Here is a 21,018-nt window from a genome sequence, read left to right on the forward strand (position 1 = left end):
ATCTGCCTTTCCCCAGTCTAGTCTTGTTAGGGTGACTGAGGGTTTAGGCATCCTGCTCGCCGCACGGGTTCACACCCCGTCTAGGGTATCAGGGCAGACAGGTGCCAGCTTAGGGTTAGTCAGGGGTGACCGTTCTATTTCCCATCCGTAGATAAGGGTCCCCCTTCCCCTCCGTCTGGTGCGACACGACTGCTGCTGGGATAGCGTCGTGACAGTATATCTGGCCATTTAAAAGAAAAAAAGAAAAAAACAAAAGTGACCTTTTTTTTTTTTTTTTTTTTTTGCTTGCTGTTTTGCTTTGTATTTTTCTGTTCCACTATGGATCCGGTTACGGTTTTGGCAAAAGAATTACAGGGGTTATCCCTGGAAGTGGCAGGATTAAAAGCAACAGTGCAGCAGCAGCAGCAATCCTTGGGTTCCACCGTTGCTACGGGAAACCAAGGTACTCTTGAGCCAAAAGCGGTTTTATCTGATAGGTTCTCAGAAGGAAGAGACCAATTTGTAACCTTCAGAGAAGCTTGTAAATTGTTCTTCAGGTTACGCCCTAGGTCCTCCGGCGGTGAGGAACAACGGGTGGGCATTGTAATTTCGCTCCTGCAAGGAGATCCGCAGGCTTGGGCTTTCTCCCTACCATCAGACTCTCCGGCTTTACGATCAGTGGAGGAGTTTTTTAAAGCCCTGGGTCTCGTATATGATGACCCGGACAGGGTCTCACTGGCTGAGTCTAAGCTACGTAGACTTCGGCAAGAGAACCGGTCTGCTGAACTATATTGTTCCGAATTCCGTAGGTGGGCTACTGATACATTATGGAACGACTCGGCCCTTAGGAGTCAGTTCTGCCAGGGGTTGTCTGAAAATGTAAAAGACGCGCTGGCGGTATACGAGGTCCCTGGGTCTCTTGAGGCTGCTATGTCTCTGTCCATAAGAATCGACAGACGACTCAGGGAGAGACTATTAAATTCTACTGAGGCCTCTATAGGGCAGGGATCGGTTTGTTATGATCCAGTCGAACCAATGCAAATTGGGGGCGCCACTAGACGGGTGAATCCTTCTAAGGTCCGCCGTAGGTCAGAGGTTTATTTTCATTGTGGGGGGAGGGGTCATTTTGTAAAGGTATGTCCCTCAGAACCCAAGAGACCACAAAACAAGGGAGCCGCCGGAAAACTAGAGTCTCCAGATTGTGCGGAGGATAACAGTCTGGGCGTATTTGTTTCCTCCATACGCATGTCTCAGTTTTTGTTGTCCGCTACCGTTGAGGCGGGCAATAAGACTGAGATCTGTTCCGTCTTTTTGGACAGTGGGGCAGGGGTCAACTTGGTGGATTCACGGTTTGCTCAGGCTCTGGGTTTTACTCCGGAACCGGTACGCAGAACTATTCCTGTTTTTGCCATCGACTCCTCCCCTCTTACTCAGAGAGAGTTAACTCAGATCATCCATAATATCCATCTGCAGGTAGGGGACCTCCATAAAGAACATATCTCTTGTTATGTCCTGGACGGTCTTCCGGCTCCTATGGTATTGGGGCTTCCCTGGCTGGTTACCCACAATCCAGTGGTGGATTGGCAGGCCGGGGAGATTGTGGAGTGGAGTGAACATTGTAAGGACAACTGCTTGAGTAGTAGGTTCTCTACACTCTCTGTAACATCTCTACCTGCCTTTCTGTCAGATTTTATGGATGTGTTTTCTGAGAAAGGTTGTCAGGGGTTACCACCTCATCGTCCATATGATTGCCCGATTAATCTTGTACCTGGGGCAAAACTACCTAAAACCCGGTTATACAATCTTTCCGGCCCGGAGAGGAAGGCTATGAAAGATTATATTTCGGAGAGTTTGGCTAAGGGACACATCAGACCCTCTTCTTCACCCGTGGCTGCAGGTTTCTTTTTTGTTAAAAAGAAAGATGGGGCCCTGCGTCCTTGCCTGGATTTCCGGGAAATAAACCGGATAACTATCCGAGATCCCTATCCTCTTCCTCTCATTCCCGACCTCTTTAATCAGGTTGCTGGTGCTAAATGGTTCTCTAAAATGGATCTCAGAGGAGCCTATAACCTGGTTCGCATCAAAGAGGGGGATGAGTGGAAGACGGCTTTTAATACTCCAGAAGGGCATTATGAAAATCTGGTCATGCCATTTGGACTTACTAATGCGCCTGCGGTGTTCCAACATTTTGTCAACGATATTTTTAGTCACCTTATCGGGAGATTTGTTGTGATATATCTTGATGACATCCTGGTCTATTCTCCGGATTTGGAGACACATAAGATCCATGTGAGACAAGTGCTGCAGATATTAAGGGCCAACAAATTGTTTGCTAAATTAGAGAAATGTGTGTTCGCCGTAAAAGAACTGCAATTTCTGGGGTATGTGTTGTCAGATTCAGGTTTCCGCATGGATCCAGAGAAAGTCCGGGCGGTTATGGACTGGGATCTGCCTGAGAACCTGAAGGCATTGCAACATTTCCTGGGGTTTGCCAATTTTTATAGAAAGTTTATAAAAAACTATTCCTTGGTGGTCAAACCACTGACTGACATGACCCGAAAGGGATCCGATTTTTCCAAATGGTCACATGCAGCCAAAACTGCCTTTACATCTCTGAAGGAGAGATTCACCTCGGCCCCTATTCTCGTACAGCCAGATGTCTCGCTTCCTTTTATTGTAGCGGTTGATGCATCAGAGGTGGGGGTGGGAGCGGTACTGTTAGCGGTTTTTCTCGGCAGGTTTATGATGGTTATATTATGAGGCTTCAGACCTCCAACCTGTGAATATTTTCCCTGTGCAACGAATATCCCCTTTGCTTCTGATCAGAGAGATAAGACAGCCCAGACTCAACATAGGTTGTCAATATCTGAAATCTTTATTTTCCCAGCACATAGTTTATAGGGCTTGTTGGGGGTGGGAACATAGTGTCCTTCCAGATTCAATTGGACCAATCCTCCTAGAACTCAGCAGGCATTGGGAAATATGTGTTTGTCAATATACAGTTGAAACTTTGCTAAACAATGCTGACATCTGCTATATACAATACATGAAAGGGTTATTTTACATTGAACAGGTTTCTCTCTCCATGCTAACAAGTTAAATAGGAAATCACAGGTTCCTGTCAATGTATAGAGGTGAGATGTTAAATAGCCTTTTGGTCAGGAAGGCTGCTATTGTGTCCCGGACTGGCAGGGTGTGATATGTTAATGCAAGGTACTGTATTTCCATAAGAGATGAGGCTTGTATAATATATGTGTCTAATCTGTAATGTATCAAAAGTAAGATTATGAAAATCCCTTTCAATCCAACCATTGATCCCAACTTTTATATATATATATATATATATATATATATATATATATAAAAACGGGATCACTGTATGTTTTCCTCCATCTAAGGCTGTGTGTGTGTGTGTGTGTATATATATATATATATATATATATATATAAATATGTGTGTGTGTGTGTGACCCATGAAGACACTAAAGACTATGAAGGAGATGAAAAAAACCTTCTGTGTAATTTGGCGCACAGTAGGAAAAAATCTCCTGCATAGTGAAAAGAGAGAAGAAAGAAAAGTAAGAAAAAACATAAGGCATGCAAGTTCTACACATAGATAGGATATTCGGGTTAGACCTTTTACTGGGCTCACCCCGCCCTCCATGGCACATGGCTGCCCAGTAATATTACAGATAAGCAGGTACATTACACCTTATGCCTTGACCAATAGAAATTCCTTTTAGACCTGGAAGGTACACATTCGCACATTTCCTGAGAGTGCCGGTGGGTGGCGCTCAAACACTCACCATCCACCACCACACCCAGAACACGTGCAAATGAATCAGCCCTTTTTTTAAACAAATGTGGCCCTAATCGGACAGCATCTATTTAATCTGGCACAAAGATGCTACTAACCCACAGTGAATCTCTGTTAGACATGGTTCCAAAAGGGGGGATCAGTCCCTGAGGAAGGTCTTTTAAAACAGGGTCGACCAAGAAAGGTGATATAGCATTCACATGGACACCAGTCTCACCAACCAATATTTCATGTTGGGGCGCCCATGGTTCAGTGAGACCGGCATCAGCGTGCCATACCCCACCGTTGCTGATGAGGACCCGCTGGTAGCTTTCACTAAGAACATTGCTCTCAGAGCCAGCAGCCATTAGATCCCTCTCAAACCAATGGTGGTGGCTTTCACATGGGTAGCAGGAACCAGAGTGCTGATCTATAGACCTACATACCATTCCTAAGCCAAAAAGAAAGTCTACCATAGTCATCCTATGCTTAATAAAACTTTCCACGACAGTTCCCTCCTCTCTGCAATATGTCCCCTGTGTTCTTATAGTCTCTTGCTGAATCTTCGGTTTCCTCAGCTTGCCCTCGTCGATTGTGGTGCTCCTTGGGTGTTATTGCCTCCATGATGATGCTCTATCCTTCGGTTCGATTCTTCAGGGAGTTGACTCTGAGCCCTGATGTGGTAAGGTGTGGCGTGGAGATGAACGTTTAGTTGGACATCCTTTCCATCAAACACATAGGTTGATCCGTGGTGTATCTGGGAGCTGCGATGAGGATGTGATTATCTGCACGTGACTGGGTGATCCGATCGATCAAACAGCAGGAGCATCTCACCAGGATATATATGATAAAGAGAAAAACAACAACATGAGGATATATACTCCTATTTCCTTCAACCAGTTACCTATGGAAAACAGGAAATCTCTAAAACCACCCAAAGCTGTGAAAGGATTCTATCTCTCATTAATAATAGCCCTATCTATGCCCTGAATTACAGTGACCTGATCTATATGGGCCTGGACTTTATCCCTGGTATCTGCAGTCCTCTCCTATAAACTCACAGAAACCCCCCCTTAGAAGCTAAAAGATAATCCAGTGCCATCTTTTCCTCTAAGACGAGGGTTGGGTTGGTGCACCTGTTGGCAAGGGAAACAAAAGCGAAATATCATCATAATCAATGTTTTTATTTTTTCAATCAGTTTGGTCATATATTCCTCTTGTATCTGCTGCAAGTATCTAGGCATCAGAATTAATGGACTCATTGTCCATGGGGCTGGGAAAGGTCTGCCCATACTACTCCTCCCTTTGAGCATAGACCATTTAGTGTCTTTGCTCATCCCTTGAATCTTTGATGCCCTTGCATATATTGTTCTACTGGGCTGTTTAGCATGCTCAGACAAAACTTGTTCCTCAGGTTCTGTAAAGTCAGGAACCTGTGGTAGAGTCAAGTGTGCGCACATCTCATCATCTGATTCTGTTGTTAATATTGTTGCTATGGGATACAATGGCACGTATGGGGGTGGGGCAGGAGTTGAATTCACAATGGGGATTCTACTTTGTTGTTTTGTATTTGAACTGCACAAGTCAGTCCAAAACTTCTGCACAGATAGCCATGCTTGGCCACAAGTTTTCATATACGTTTTATTCCAATGAGGGTCTCCTTTGTACCATGGAAAAGTGTCTATGTCATTCAGACATAGGCCCTTGATCATGGCCATATGAAAGTCAGAAAAAGACCCTTATTTTGGGAACGGATCAGTACATTTCATTCCTTCTGTCCATTTACACATATTATCAACCCAAGGATCAGTATAAAATGGACCTAAACACCTCTGGACAAACATTTTTGGACTTTCCCCCAATTCATTTTTAGGAGACAGTTTCACCATAGAGTGATTCGCAGCAGACTTGGGGACATGATTTTCAGTTCTAAATTTAAAATTCAGTTTCTTTTTGGGATCCTTCTTACCATAGGAATTGCCCATTTTTTTTTTTTACTTAGCTAAAATATACAGTGAGATCAGCTGAATTTGAAGGTTTATCTAAGGATAATTATGTTTGTGTTCAGTGCGGAAATACTTACTGATAAACCTTATGCTTATCAGTTTATGTGTTTTTTTTATTTTATTTTTTTATCCTATTTCTTCTAATTCAGGTTCATAACTACTCCTGAATTTATGGCAGATTTTAAACTATTCTGGATGGTATTACTTCTAATTCAGGCTCATATTACTCCTGAATCTATGGCAGATTTTAAACTATTGATGGCCAATTTTATACCTTCAATTTCAGCATGAACTCACATACAATCTATACACAGTCTATACAGTAAATTCAACCTTATACATATATATAACGACTAAAAATGCTTAAGCAACTATACAGCTATATACAGGTTTAGCAAAGGATATTCGTTGCACACAATACTGTTTTTCAAATCAGGGGAATACAGACCCCATTTTTTCTTCAGGAATATCAGATTCCTGCGGGATTTCAGATCCCTCTATTACTTTAGGAATATCAGATTCCTCTGGGATTTCAGATCCCTCTATTACTTTAGGAATATCAGATTCCTGGGAGACGCTTATCAGAAGCGCTTACCGGGTTCAAATAATCCACTCTTACAGTATAGGGCAGTAATAATATACAGTCATGTGAAAAAATTAGGACACCCTTTGAAAGCATGTGGTTTTTTGTAACATTTTTAATAAAAGGTTATTTCATCTCCGTTTCAACAATACAGAGAGATTAAAGTAATCCGACTAAACAAAGAAAACTGAAGAAAAGTCTTTTCAAGATCTTCTGTAAATGTCATTCTACAAAAATGCCTATTCTAACTGAGGAAAAAGATAGGACACCCTTGCCCTTAATAGCGAGTGTTACCTCCTTTGGCTGAAATAACTGCAGTGAGACGGTTCTTGTAGCCATCTACTAGTCTTCGACATCGGTCTGAGGAAATTTTACCCCACTCCTCAATGCAGAACTTTTTCAGCTGTGAGATGTTTGAGGGGTTTCTTGCACGTACAGCCCTTTTCAAGTCACCCCACAGCATCTCAATGGGATTCAAATCTGGACTTTGACTTGGCCATTCCAGGACTCTCCATTTCTTCTTTTTCAGCCAATCTTTGGTTGATTTACTAGTATGTTTTGGGTCATTGTCATGTTGCATGGTCCAGTTCCGCTTCAGCTTTAATTTTCTAACTGATGGTCTCACATGTTCTTCAAGCACCTTCTGATACACAGTAGAATTCATCGTGGATTCTATGATGGTGAGCTGACCAGGTCCTGCTGCAGCAAAGCAGCCCCAAACCATGACACTTCCACCTCCATGCTTCACAGTTGGTATGAGGTTCTTTTCTTGGAATGCTGTGTTTGGTTTACGCCAAACATGTCCTCTGCTGTTGTGTCCAAATAATTCAATTTTGGACTCATCTGTCCAAAGAACATTATTCCAGAAGTCCTGGTCTTTGTCAACTTTATCTCTGGCAAATGTCAGTCTGGCCTCGATGTTTCTCTTGGAAAGCAAAGGTTTCCTCCTTGCACACCTCCCATGCAAGTTAAACTTGTACAGTCTCTTTCTGATTGTAGAGGCATGTACTTCTACATCAACAGTAGCCAGAGCCTGCTGTAGTTCTCGAGATGACACTTTAGGGTTTTTGGAGACCTCTTTTAGCATCTTGCGGTCTGCTCTTGGGGTGAACTTGCTGGGGCGACCAGTCCTGGGCATGTTGGCAGTTGTTTTGAAAGCCCTCCACTTGTAGACTATCTTCCGGACAGTGGAATGGCTGATTTCAAAATCTTTTGAGATCTTTTTAAATCCCTTCCCAGACTCATAGGCTGCTACAATCTTTTTTCTGAAGTCCTCTGACAGCTCTTTTGCTCTCACCATGGTGCTCACTCTCACTTCAACAGTCAGGAGCACACCAAACTAAATGTCTGAGGTTTAAATAGGACAAGCCTCATTCAACATGCAGAGTAACGATCTACTAATTATGTGCACCTGGTGTGATATACCTGTGTGAGATCTGAGCCAATTTAAGAGGGAATACATGTGAGGGTGTCCTATCTTTTTCCTCAGTTAGAATAGGCATTTTTGTAGAATGACATTTACAGAAGATCTTGAAAATACTTTTCTTCAGTTTTCTTTGTTTAGTTGGATTAATCTCTCTGTATTGTTGAAACGGAGATGAAATAACCTTTTATTAAAAATGTTACAAAAAACCACATGCTTTCAAAGGGTGTCCTAATTTTTTCACATGACTGTATATCTTAAATATAGAATCACTTACCCGATACTGCTTTGGTGGATCCCACCTTCTGACACCAAACTGTTAGCGGTTTTTCTCGGCAGGTTTATGATGGTTATATTATGAGGCTTCAGACCTCCAACCCGTGAATATTTTCCCTGTGCAACGAATATCCCCTTTGCTTCTGATCAGAGAGATAAGACAGCCCAGACTCAACATAGGTTGTCAATATCTGAAATCTTTATTTTCCCAGCACATAGTTTATAGGGCTTGTTGGGGGTGGGAACATAGTGTCCTTCCAGATTCAATTGGACCAATCCTCCTAGAACTCAGCAGGCATTGGGAAATATGTGTTTGTCAATATACAGTTGAAACTTTGCTAAACAATGCTGACATCTGCTATATACAATACATGAAAGGGTTATTTTACATTGAACAGGTTTCTCTCTCCATGCTAACAAGTTAAATAGGAAATCACAGGTTCCTGTCAATGTATAGAGGTGAGATGTTAAATAGCCTTTTGGTCAGGAAGGCTGCTATTGTGTCCCGGACTGGCAGGGTGTGATATGTTAATGCAAGGTACTGTATTTCCATAAGAGATGAGGCTTGTATAATATATGTGTCTAATCTGTAATGTATCAAAAGTAAGATTATGAAAATCCCTTTCAGGTACTTTCTCAGGGCCCGTCCCCTGGTGAATGGCGTCCGTGTGCTTTCTTTTCGAAGAAATTGTCTACTGCAGAAAGGAACTATGATATTGGCAACAGGGAACTTTTGGCTATTAAGTTGGCCTTTGGGGAGTGGCGTCATTTTTTGGAGGGGGCGGTTCATCCCGTCACAGTGATTACTGATCACAAAAACGTATTATATCTGGAGTCTGCTAAACGTCTCAACCCTAGACAGGCTCGGTGGTCGTTATTTTTTACTAGGTTTAATTTTGTAATAACCTATCGCCCGGGGGCAAAAAATACTAAGGCGGATGCATTGTCTCGAAGTTTTCCTGGAGGGGGTGATTTTGAGGTACCAGAGCCTATTTTGCAAAAGGGGGTGGTGGTCTCTGCATTACATTCAGGTTTAGAGGGGAGGGTGCTGGAAGCTCAGGGGGACGCCCCGGCCTCCTGCCCCTCGGGTAAACTGTTTGTGCCAGAAAATTTACGCCTGGAGATACTAAAAGAACACCATAACTCCACACTGGCAGGACACCCAGGTAGTAAGGCAACCTCTGAATTAGTGTCTCGTCGGTTCTGGTGGCCTAAGTGGCGCCAGGAGGTGTTTAATTTTGTGTCTGCATGTGCAAAGATGGTTGATTCACGATATGTTCGCCACTCTCTTCAGTACCTGGTGCACTGGAGAGGTTATGGTCCTGAAGAGAGAATGTGGGTGCCAGCATCAGAGATAAAGGCGGACAGACTTATTCGGGCTTTTCATAGGTCCCATCCGGAGAGGCCAGGTCTTGAGGGTCCGGTGGCCCCTCGTAGAAAGGGGGGTACTGTCACGTCTGTGACTGATCCAGACAGGTCTGGGAGGAGAAGGTCGCAGCGACTTGCTACTCGCGATAGCTTGTGAGTTTGCTCTGTGGTTCAGGGTATGTAATCAGGGTTTTGCCTTGTGAACCTTTTTGTCCTGACTGGGAGTTTGTAGGCATCCTTCTCAGGTGAGTCCTGTCTGCCACTCCCAGCTACTATATTAGTTTCAGTTTCACTTGCAGTCATTGCCAGATATAGTCCTTACTTCCAGTGCTATTCTGACCTTCCATCGTTTGATGGTATTGCTGTGGAGCTCTCGTCTGGTGTGGACTGTTGTTATTGGGATCACCTTCTCTGCTCGTGACTGGATAAGTCTATCTATGTTTGATTGTTTGTTTGTTTGATGTTGCTGTCTTCCCCTGTTGTTCTCCTAGACGTGAGTGATGGTGACTAGTGCTCCCATCTGCCTTTCCCCAGTCTAGTCTTGTTAGGGTGACTGAGGGTTTAGGCATCCTGCTCGCCGCACGGGTTCACACCCCGTCTAGGGTATCAGGGCAGACAGGTGCCAGCTTAGGGTTAGTCAGGGGTGACCGTTCTATTTCCCATCCGTAGATAAGGGTCCCCCTTCCCCTCCGTCTGGTGCGACACGACTGCTGCTGGGATAGCGGTCGTGACAGCAGCTGTGTCAGTGCCAGCACCTCAGAAGGCAGGGTTAGCATGGCCGACATGTGGAAAAGCTTTGTCGCCTCGCCGCAACAACCGGCCCCAACTGCTGATATGGAGCGTGTTAGCAGGAGGCAGCATTTGAACAACATGGCGGAACAGTACCTGTGCACACGACTTCACATACTAACTGATGGTTCTGCCCCATTCAACTTCTGGGTCTCCAAATTGTCCACAAGGCCAGAGCTTGCCCTGTATGCCATGGAGGTGCTGGCCTGCCCTGCAGCCAGTGTACTCTCTGAATATGTATTTAGCACGGCAGGAGGCGTCATTACAGACAGATGAAGCCGCCTGTCCACAGCCAACGTGGACAAGCTCATGTTTATTAAAATGAACCTGGCACGGCTTAGGATGGGGAAAACCCTCGGCCGTGCAATGCCAGAAGATGTTAAATGGCTGCTCGGCCAGGACGACAGAATTAGGGAGCAGGTCAACTCCTAGCTGCATGGGCCGACCTTGAAGGTAGGAGGGCCCATGCTCAGGAACCTCGGATCCCTACTCACCCTCCGACCGGTCCCTGAACTAGGAGTGAGGATAAGACGACCTGTTCCTTCTGGACGCTGAGGAACAGGAGTCTCACTGGCCAAGCTGCAAGGAATGGGGAACAAATACAACATACAGATATGACAGGCGAACTAAAGTAGTTCCAAACGTACCTGTCACAGCCACGCTGACTGGACCCTATGCATGACTACTAATGTCCACAAAACACTCAGGGACACAGCACACATATCACACAGGTAACCAGGACATCCATAGTTGCAATAACAGCTAAGAAAGGAAAACATCAGGTGAACATCAGTATAAAACCTATGACCACAAGGGTGGCCCCCACTGGCAGGTGGAATACACAGGAGGCTGCTCCAGTTAACCATGGCTGAAGTAACCCTCAGACACGTGCTAAACACTGAGGCTTTATAGGCCCAAGTAGCCACACCCAACAAACACACCCAGTGTTCACACACACAGAAGGGAATTAACCCTTCAAACACAGGGCAAGGGAAGACGGCCACTTAAAGGGGAATACACACATAAACCAAACACTACACCTGTTGCCGCGGGCAACGGCATGTGTGACAATCATGTCCTGGGGATCAGCCATAGGGCTGGGACACTGCCACCACACGCACTCAACACCACACGTTGCCACGGATAACCAAATGCAGGAAAGTGTCACACAACAAACCATAGGCCGTGACACTCTCACCCTCAAAGCCCCCTCACCCACACAAAAGGGAAAACAAGTGTGGGACCCCAAACATGGAAGGGGGAAGGGAAAAGAAAACAGGATCAGTGTCAGCGAGTCTCCTCAGGACTGATGCCAGCCCGGAGAGACCGCACTGAACACTGCATCCACTCTCAGCATACGGTTCTCACAAAGTCGCTGCCAGCATGCATCCTCTCCCAGCACACACTAAAGCCAGTCCAACGAGGCCTGCAGCCAGCCACACCGACACAAGCGAGAGAACCACTGAGATGTGGACGAGGAGAAACCCAACAACAAGTGCCAGTTCACACATACTGCAGCCACTGCTACAGAGAACTGCACTGTACAAGGGTTCTCCTTTCACCCTCCCTCCGGAGGATAAGTATGTGTGCCAGAAAGCGGCAGGCACCACATGCTGCGCCCTCTTCCGAAGGCCGGATACTCCCACCCCTCAAAGCCCCTCCCAACAACAAAAGGGGAAAGTTGGTGAGGCACCAAAAACAATGGGAGGGGGGGAGGGGAACAACAAACAAGGGGACACCAACACGGACACAGTGAGAAAGGAATGGCAGGGAATGCCACTCACCGCGCCTTCAGCGGCGAAACCCCCACAACGCTCTCCCTCCGGAGAACGCGCATGCACCCCTTCCGCAGATGGCGGTACATGCTTCACCCCTCTTTCGAGGGAAGGCCACGTGAGGAGCCATTGTGGTCATACTCAACAAACACCCAGTGTTCACACACACAGAAGGGAATTAACCCTTCAAACACAGGGCAAGGGAAGACGGCCACTTAAAGGGGAATACACACATAAACCAAACACTACACCTGTTGCCGCGGGCAACGGCATGTGTGACAATCATGTCCTGGGGATCAGCCATAGGGCTGGGACACTGCCACCACACGCACTCAACACCACACGTTGCCACGGACAACCAAATGCAGGAAAGTGTCACACAACAAACCATAGGCCGTGACAGAACCAGGCTTGGATCCCACAAGACTTGTCTGTACCTTGTGCAGAATAGACATTTATACCACCATCAAACATACATTCTTGTACTCAAGTCAAGTGCAATGATTTTTTTTTTAATTTGTCCCAATATTTTGGGGGCTACCTACCCCAATAAAAAAAAATACAAAAAATTGTTGGCTACCTCCTCCTCCTCCATTGCTGCCTCCACCTACAACACCACATTCACCGCCTCCTCAACCTCCGACTCCATATCCACCTTCTCTGAGTTGTAGGTTAATAATTTGTAATTTTTAGTTATTTTATTTCATTTTAAGTTATTTCCCTATCCACATTTGTTTGCAGAGCAGTTGCCATGCTCTTAAGCACATTTTACTGCCTTTTACATCCCTGTAGCCTTTTCAAGCACTATTTTAGAGCCATTTTAATTTAAAAAAGTGCCAATTTTAGTGCCCTAAATTGACATTTTACCATTTTTGGCGTATACAAACCCCTGCTGTGCCTGGGTGACAGGGGCCTAAATCTCTCAAAATCCTCTGTTGTATTGCTGGGTGACATGAACCCCCTTTTGTCGTGAATGAACCCCTGCTGTGCCTGGGTGACAGGGGCCTAAATCTCTCAAAATCCTCTGTTGTATTGCTGAGTGACATGAACCTCTTTTGCCGTGAATGAACCCCTGCTGTGCCTGGGTGACAGGGGCCTAAATCTCTCAAAATCCTCTGTTGTATTTTTATTTTTTTGAGATTTTCTTCATTTTTATTGAAATGCAATAGTATATACAAAATGCTGAGCCACGTGTGTTCAGGGAAAATCACTGTACGGTAATTTGAATTGGGTACAAGGCCACAGTAATTTTTCTTCCAGGAAATCCACAGCTCCGATAGTCAGCAGGATTGTATCGTGCCTCAGCATGCTGTAGACGTTCATACCTATGGCTGGAATTAGATTTATTTTCGACTGTTGCACTGAAAATATTTTCCGGCATGTCTTCATTGACATCAACGATTAGCACAGACTTCCCCCAGTGACGCCGATTATAGAGATCCAAGAGGTACTGAGGGTCTGGGGAGGGAATCTCGATGGAGTCAATAATGTGAAGGTTATTCTGGACGAGCTTGGTGATGAGTGCAGTCTTCAGGCCCAGAGCACGGACCTTGATGGGTAACATGTAATAGTAGTTAGTAGGGCTCCGGGGACCGTGAGCTACTCCACCTCCTCTCCACAGAGGAGACCTGATGCTTCCCTGTCGTGCTCACCCCGTGCTCTTTTGTGCCCAGGGCTTCCGCCCTTCTCCTATCACCTCTGCTCAAGTCTTCGTCTTGGCGTAACTAATTATTTAGAAGTTTCGCTGCCAAGTTATCACTTGGTGAAGTATATCAATCCTGGGGGGGACATCAAACACATCCGGGTGCAGCTGGACCAGGCTCTTTGGTTCATCTTCCTGTTTATTTAGCGTTTCCAACCAGGGTGACAGGGGCCTAAATCTCTCAAAATCCTCTGTTCTATTGCTGGGTGACATGAACCCCCTTTTGCCGTGAATATACCCCTCCTCTGCATTGCTGACAGGGGCCTAAATCTCTCAAAATCCTCTGTTCTATTGCTGGGTTAAATGAACCCCCTTTTGCAGTGAATGAAATCCTGCTCTGCATTGCTGACAGGGGCCTAAATCTCTCAAAATCCTCTGTTGTATTTCTGGGTGACATGAACCCCCTTTTGCTGTGAATGAACCCCTGCTGTGCCTGGGTGACTGGGGACCAAATCTCTCAAAATCCTCTGTTCTATTGCTGGGTGACATGATCCCCCTTTTGCCGTGAATGAACCCCTGCTCTGCATTGCTGACAGGGGCCTAAATCTCTCAAAATCCTCTGATGTATTTTATTTTTTTATTTTTTGAGATTTTCTTCATTTTTATTGAAATGCAATAGTATATACAAAATGCTGAGCCACATGTGTTCAGGGGAAATCGCTGTACGGTAATTTGAATTGGGTACAAGGCCAAGGAATGAAACCCTGCTCTGCATTGCTGACAGGGGCCTAAATCTCTCAAAATCCTCGTTGTATTGCTGGGTGACATGAACCTCAATTTGCAGTGAATGAACCCCTGCTGTGCCTGAGTGACAGGAGTCTAAATCTCTTAAAATCCTCTGTTCTATTGCTGGGTGACATGATCCCCCTTTTGCCATGAATGAACCCCTGCTATGCATTGCTGACAGGGGCCTAAATCTCTCAAAATCCTCTGTTCTGTTGCTGGGTGACATGAACCCCCTTTTGCCGTGAATGAACCCCTGCTCTGCATTGCTGACAGGGAACTAAATTTAGTGAAAACATCTGTTACTGATCGGAAGATGCAAGACTACAAGCGCACACTGATGATAGCATTCCCACCTGACAGCGGGGGCACAGTGGCAGAGGAGGAGGAAGAGGTCGCCAACACAGTTGAGGCACCACCAGCACCTGAGAAGGCAGGGTTAGCATGGCCAAAATATGGAAAAGCTTTGTCAGCCTTGGAGGTGCTGACCTGCCCTGCAGCCAGTGTATGTGAACGTGTGTTTAGTACGGCAGAGAGCATTATGACAGGCAACAGCCAATGTGGACAAGCTTACGTTTATTAAAATGAACCAGGCATGGATCCCACAGGACTTGTCCGCACTTTGTGCAGAATAGACATTTATACCAGCCTCAACCATCCATTCTTGTACTCAAGTGCACTTATTCTTAGTTTTATTTTATTATATGTCCCAATATTTTGGGGGATACACCAATTTAAAAATAAAAAATAACACAAATCAGTGTTGGCTACCTATTCCTCCTTCACCGCTGCTTCCACCTACACCGCCACGTCAACCTACAGTCGTGGCCATGTCGGGTTGTAATAATTCAATTAAGAATTATTAATTATGGTCATAAAAATTATTAATCATAAAAATTTTTTTTTATAAAATTTGTCATAAATTCTTAAAATCATGACCTGGTGAATTGTAGACAACCTAATTGATACAATTCACATCTGAGTCCAACTATTTCCTCAGAAAAATAAGTTCTTTTTGACGTGAGATGACGTTAATGATAAACATGTAGTTCTGCATTATACAATAATATACAAGTATTATAAAAATATGCAGATTTATTGGTTACAAGATTATAAACATATATAAGTAAATAAACACAATGATACATGCAAATGAATATATATAGCATTACAAGCTTAACAATACATGTGAGTGGAAATAACTTGTCACATTATAACCAAGCTATTATTAGGTTAGGATACCAAAGTAGGAACATAAGTTATATACATTACTGCTGTTCAGAGAAAACCTCATGATATCAGGACGGGCATGTCTAATCCTAGACATTAATATGGAATGCTAAATACATTCTACCCCCCTCTAACCAACTACACGTCACATGACTTCAGGCATGGGCAGATCCATTCAAGGATATAACTAGAAGAGATAACTGTATCCTTCCGCCCCATCCTGGACTATTTTCACACATATAACTTTGGTAAGACCATTAAGACAAATAAAAGGGATATAGGATCTTTGCTAGACCATATCTTAAATGGGAAGGACTTGAAATAAGTATTTCCTGTGGGAATCCATCACTTGGCGAAGAATGTTCTATCAATATATATATATATCTAAGCAATTATTTAATGCTTTGCTAGATTATGAGTCTTGATTCTTCTGCAGGTAGAATGAAGCCTCACAATATCCTAAAACTACATCTCAATATGGAGATGATCAATTAATTTAATTATTTATTTATTTGCCAATCTAGATGGTATAATTTCACCCACACTATCAAATTAGTCTTAATAAAATGAAATATCATTTTCTGTGTCTCTTACCAAGTCCTAGTAGAAATCTCACTTCTGCTCCTAGGAAAGCTGGGTGGTCCATCATAGCACATCTCACCATGGCTTTCATCTTGATAGACCCCTCTAAAGAGCTTAACTTCTCTTTCCTCTCTTTCTTTCTTGTGTGTGTCTTTTTCTCTGTCCTTTTCTCCCCCCGGTGTATGGTTTATGAACACAAACTTATCAGTTAGACACACCTTCGGATGGGCGTGACTATTGATAAGAAATGACATCATAACCTTACCCAGAATGCACTTTTGCTACTGTTGTAATGTCACCTACTCCTACCTAGGTGGCACTGCTGTGTAAGCTATTTGCATCCTAGTATAAAGGGTTAACTTCTGTAAGTCTGAATAAAGGTATAATATACATTTTGACCTTAAAAGCTTTAATTCAAGGCTATAGGGATTAATTCTGACACTTGTAGCAATTAGAGACAGACCTCTAGGCGTCTCTCTGAATGTTTCTCACATTGTTTATTTGTAATCGTAAATAACTTGAACCTCCTTGTTTTCTCACAGAGATATCAGTATCTCCTGTTACACCAAAGATGTGAATAATTGTTACAAAACACACATCTTCACAGACACTCTTTTAGAGACGAATACTCTCCTAATGAGAAATATATATAATATACTGGATACATGTTGTCTTCATAATATATAACAGTATAATATAATATATATTATATGTTCTACTGATTGTCTTATGCTAAGGACTAAGGCTCATTAAATGAATACATACATATTATATATTTGCTTCATTGATAAATGCCTAATTGTATAGGTAATTATCACCAGCTGCATAGAGCTTATCTTTACCTCCCGTCATAAATTTATCAGTAGATAAGGAGGCCTCTTCTCAGACTAGTGCACTCATGAGAAGAATAACACTAAAGAGCAGAAACCTTTGTATGACCTTACTTTGGCCTTCTCAAGACATACAAAATTGTAACTATAGTCGAGCATGGCTCTTAAAGGGAATGAACATTCATCTTGACTAAAATAAATTGGATATCAATGCATTTACCTATGAAAAGGCACAACAAATCCCCCCTTTTCAGCATATTCAATTTCGTTTGTAGAAGGTTGAATAGGCTGAAATGCAATAAATGGCTTTTCATATGTCTTCTTCTAAAGATTGGGGAACGCAAGTTTTACTTTGGAATAAATGTATCACAATTTTGTGTGTACTTTTACGACAAACTTTATGATTAGTTAAACTACAAGTAGGTTACATTTCTTGTATTAGTGATAAACGCGTTGGTTCATAGAACGCATATTATAAAATTGTTTTGTTCTTTTCTTTTATGACCACTGTAGAGAGAAAGACGTTTCGGTCATTTTCTGGACTTTCTGGAAACGTGTCTCTAGTTAAGATCTTTCTTTGGTCCTCTAACTTAATAACGTTGCTGCTAAAATGAAAAACTGGAAGTAATAGCTTTCTGGCTTGTCAGCAACTTGGCAACTCGATTTAGCGTGCGGTGCTTGGCATCATATCTTCATGTCTGCGATCTCAAATACTTTGTCATGTTGCATTGGTGTGATGTACTTTTGCAGCGGCTATCGAATCTCCTGGGGCTCTGCCCACTTGTCCCTCCTGGATACATCTTGGATACATCTGGGTTGGCTCCGATTGGACGTCTCTTGCGTCTCGGGTAGCCTTGACCTCAGGTTCTCTTGGTTCCAGATACAAAGACTTTTAGGATTCCGCCATCTGTCCTTCCATCAACACGTGATCCCATCTTGGGCCATTATCTAAGCTTAAGAAAACAACAGACAGTATGAGCAATAACGCAGCAAAAACTTTATCAAACAGATACCTGCCTATTTTAGGCCTTTGACTTATGCCATAATTTAGCCAGCAGCTAGTTGAGGACTTTTATGTTTTTTTCCCAAAGAAAAATAAACTACAGGGTAACATGAATAATGTCGGAATATTTATGCTGTCTCCGATTGACAGTCTAAATGATTTATGTGAATAAATTAAAATCGGTGATAAAGGAGATTCTAATTTATTATCATAAATATCAAGCTAAAACAAGCTCGTGATCTGCGTTGAATTGAAGACAAAACCCAGTTACAAACAAAATATATATGTAATTTATTAATACAATTTATAGTGCAAAATAATATATATAATAAAATTTGCGGTAATAAAATTCAATCAATGATATGCAAAATAGTGGTAAAGGCAAAAATAATTGAGAACATATATATACACAATTATGCCTTCTTATAATAATACCTGTCACTTATATTTAAAATCAATTTAATACTTGATTTCTCTCAGCCGACAAATGTCCGATTAAACCCAAATCTGGTTTATCTTTTATCTATATAAATATATATATATATTATCAACCATACTGGTCTAGAACTGAATTCAGTTCCTTGGAGATAATACCGTGTTTTCACTAGTATATTTTCAATCTCCCTGTATTGGATTAATTTTCAGGATGATGCTGCAGGTACACCCCAATCTTATTCCAAAACAGATACTATACACAAAGTATGGTTAATTGAATATATCTATAGATATGTATTATATTAATTAATTATCCTATAAAATATAGGTAAGGTTATACTATACCAAAATGTCAGCTAGCAGAAATCAGTTTCAATGGTTCTAAGATGGCTGCCTCCAATGACTGAAAAGGTGGTCAGGGCTGGATCTGGTCTTTTGATGATGTTCAGAGAGAGAGCTAGATCGACCCTAGAGATCGACCCTTTCTGTCAGCCCATACCATCTTTTTATCCTATCTTAGAAAGGGCTTGGCCAAGTTTTATCATTAACTAGTGACCTCGCTTTATAATCAATATAACCTCCCTCTAGTATTTTACCCTAACACTAGATGGCACTAGTATTCCATACAAAAATCTAATCACTCGCTTATTTCTCTTATCTAATATACTAGCAATAAATGTTATCTAAGGTTTCAGACAAAACCTTGAGAAGATCTTGAATAGACAATGGCTTTTATACTTCGTTAACCACCTGGTTCATCCTTAAATCTTTTGACCAGACCTAATTAAATCAAGATAAACAGGGCTATCTCTATTCATTGTTCTTGGAAGCGACAGGGTTTGTTCATGATCACCTGTGTCCACATTTCTCCATTCAAGAAAATCTCAAGGAAATAAATAATTAATTTGTGTGTTACACTGAGAGATTCTAAAAATGACAGAGGAATTTGTACCTCGTTTCTACTCTTAATACTGAACATAGCTATAAGGACCATAATCTTATATATATATACTATATATTCAGCACACCTATTAAATTTGATAATATAAAATCAATCTACTCATACATTGATTTATATAAAACCACAAAATCATCAGAACTCAAATACATTGTCTTATCTAGGCAATTACAGTTCATTAGGCCTTGGGACATCTCCTTCTCACAAAACAGACTTAGGTAAACACTTTGGTATATATCGTAAACCTTAGGTTAGCAATTTCAGAGTAAAGAAAAAAAAATGACTCTGCCTTTTAAAATAAGACAAAAATGGTTGTCCCTTAGGCTCATGTCCATACTCTTATATAGGCCTTATAATTATGGACTTTATTCATACCCAATAGTTCTGACAAATCCCCCCCCTTCTTCCCACGTTAGTCAAGGATCCCCTTAAGACCTAACTGGGAGAAGGTCGGAAGAATTTTCATGTTCACCAATATTTTATCTGAGTCTTTTGTCGCATCATAAAGTCAATCCTGGAAAAGTATATTATCACAGAGATTCTGTGTCCAATAGTTTTAGCATGTAAGAAAAATGCAAAACTTGGCACCAATCATGCCATTATTGCTGTGACTTTGTTCTCATGCATAATGTACCAATTTGGTTCCTTTCCCAAGCTAAAATGGTGATATCCGGTATCTTCATCCAATGAATGTCCTTGGATTCAATTTCGCAAAGATTCTTGAAGTACAATCTTCTTAGCCATCATTCACAATCCTGGGACATCTGAAACACGACAGTAGATTCGGGTTGATGATTAGTTCCGTCTTTAATTGGACCTCTTGAATCAACACCATCTGCACGATATCTGTATCTTTGTTGTCATCATCATCGCCAGGAATCACGTCTGGTTCCGCCCATCCTTTTTCTATAAAAGAAAATGAAAGTATGAATACTATATATATATATATATATATATATATATATATTTTTTTTTTTCTTTTGAGATATACAGTTTCCCTAGCGTTGCTATGTAAAATGCTTTATATGGAAACACCAGAATTGGAACATCTGTGAACTGAGAGAAATCAGATTAACGCTTCCATCCATTTTCTTATTCAGTGTCATCTTCTATGATTCTCAGTTCTGATCTTGGATGACATACTCGCAATTGATTTACATGGACCCATTTCTCGATGAAACCATCTTTGGTATTCATTTTCACCTTATAAACTACAGGTGATATTTTATCAATTACATCATACGGGCCTTTCCATGATGGGAGAAATTTTCTTTCTTTTACCCGATCCCGGGCAAAATTATAGAGATACACTCTATCTCCTACCTCATATTCCTTTTTGGTCGTTTTCAAGTCATAATAAGTTTTGTTACTTACGGCGGCTTTCTCAAGATTCTTCTGCGCGAAAGCAAACGCGTGTTGAAGATACTTACGAAGGTCCTCCACATACTGATGTGTTGTGGCTGCATTGATCAGGTTATGATCTGATGTGCGATACAACAGATGTTGAGGTAGTACCATTCTTCTCCCTGTCATCAGCTCAAAAGGTGACATCTGGGTAGCC

The 21,018-nt window shown here is 42.3% G+C and overlaps 1 pseudogene; it reads right to left on the reverse strand.

Annotated features, from left to right (window-relative positions):
• Positions 1-13,191: 13,191 nt before the first annotated feature.
• The window catches only part of LOC122939393, a 50,160-nt pseudogene continuing 42,333 nt past the window's right edge, over positions 13,192-21,018 (reverse strand).

The sequence above is a fragment of the Bufo gargarizans genome, chromosome 5 (assembly GCF_014858855.1).
Source record: "Bufo gargarizans isolate SCDJY-AF-19 chromosome 5, ASM1485885v1, whole genome shotgun sequence".
In the NCBI taxonomy this organism is placed as follows: domain Eukaryota; kingdom Metazoa; phylum Chordata; class Amphibia; order Anura; family Bufonidae; genus Bufo; species Bufo gargarizans.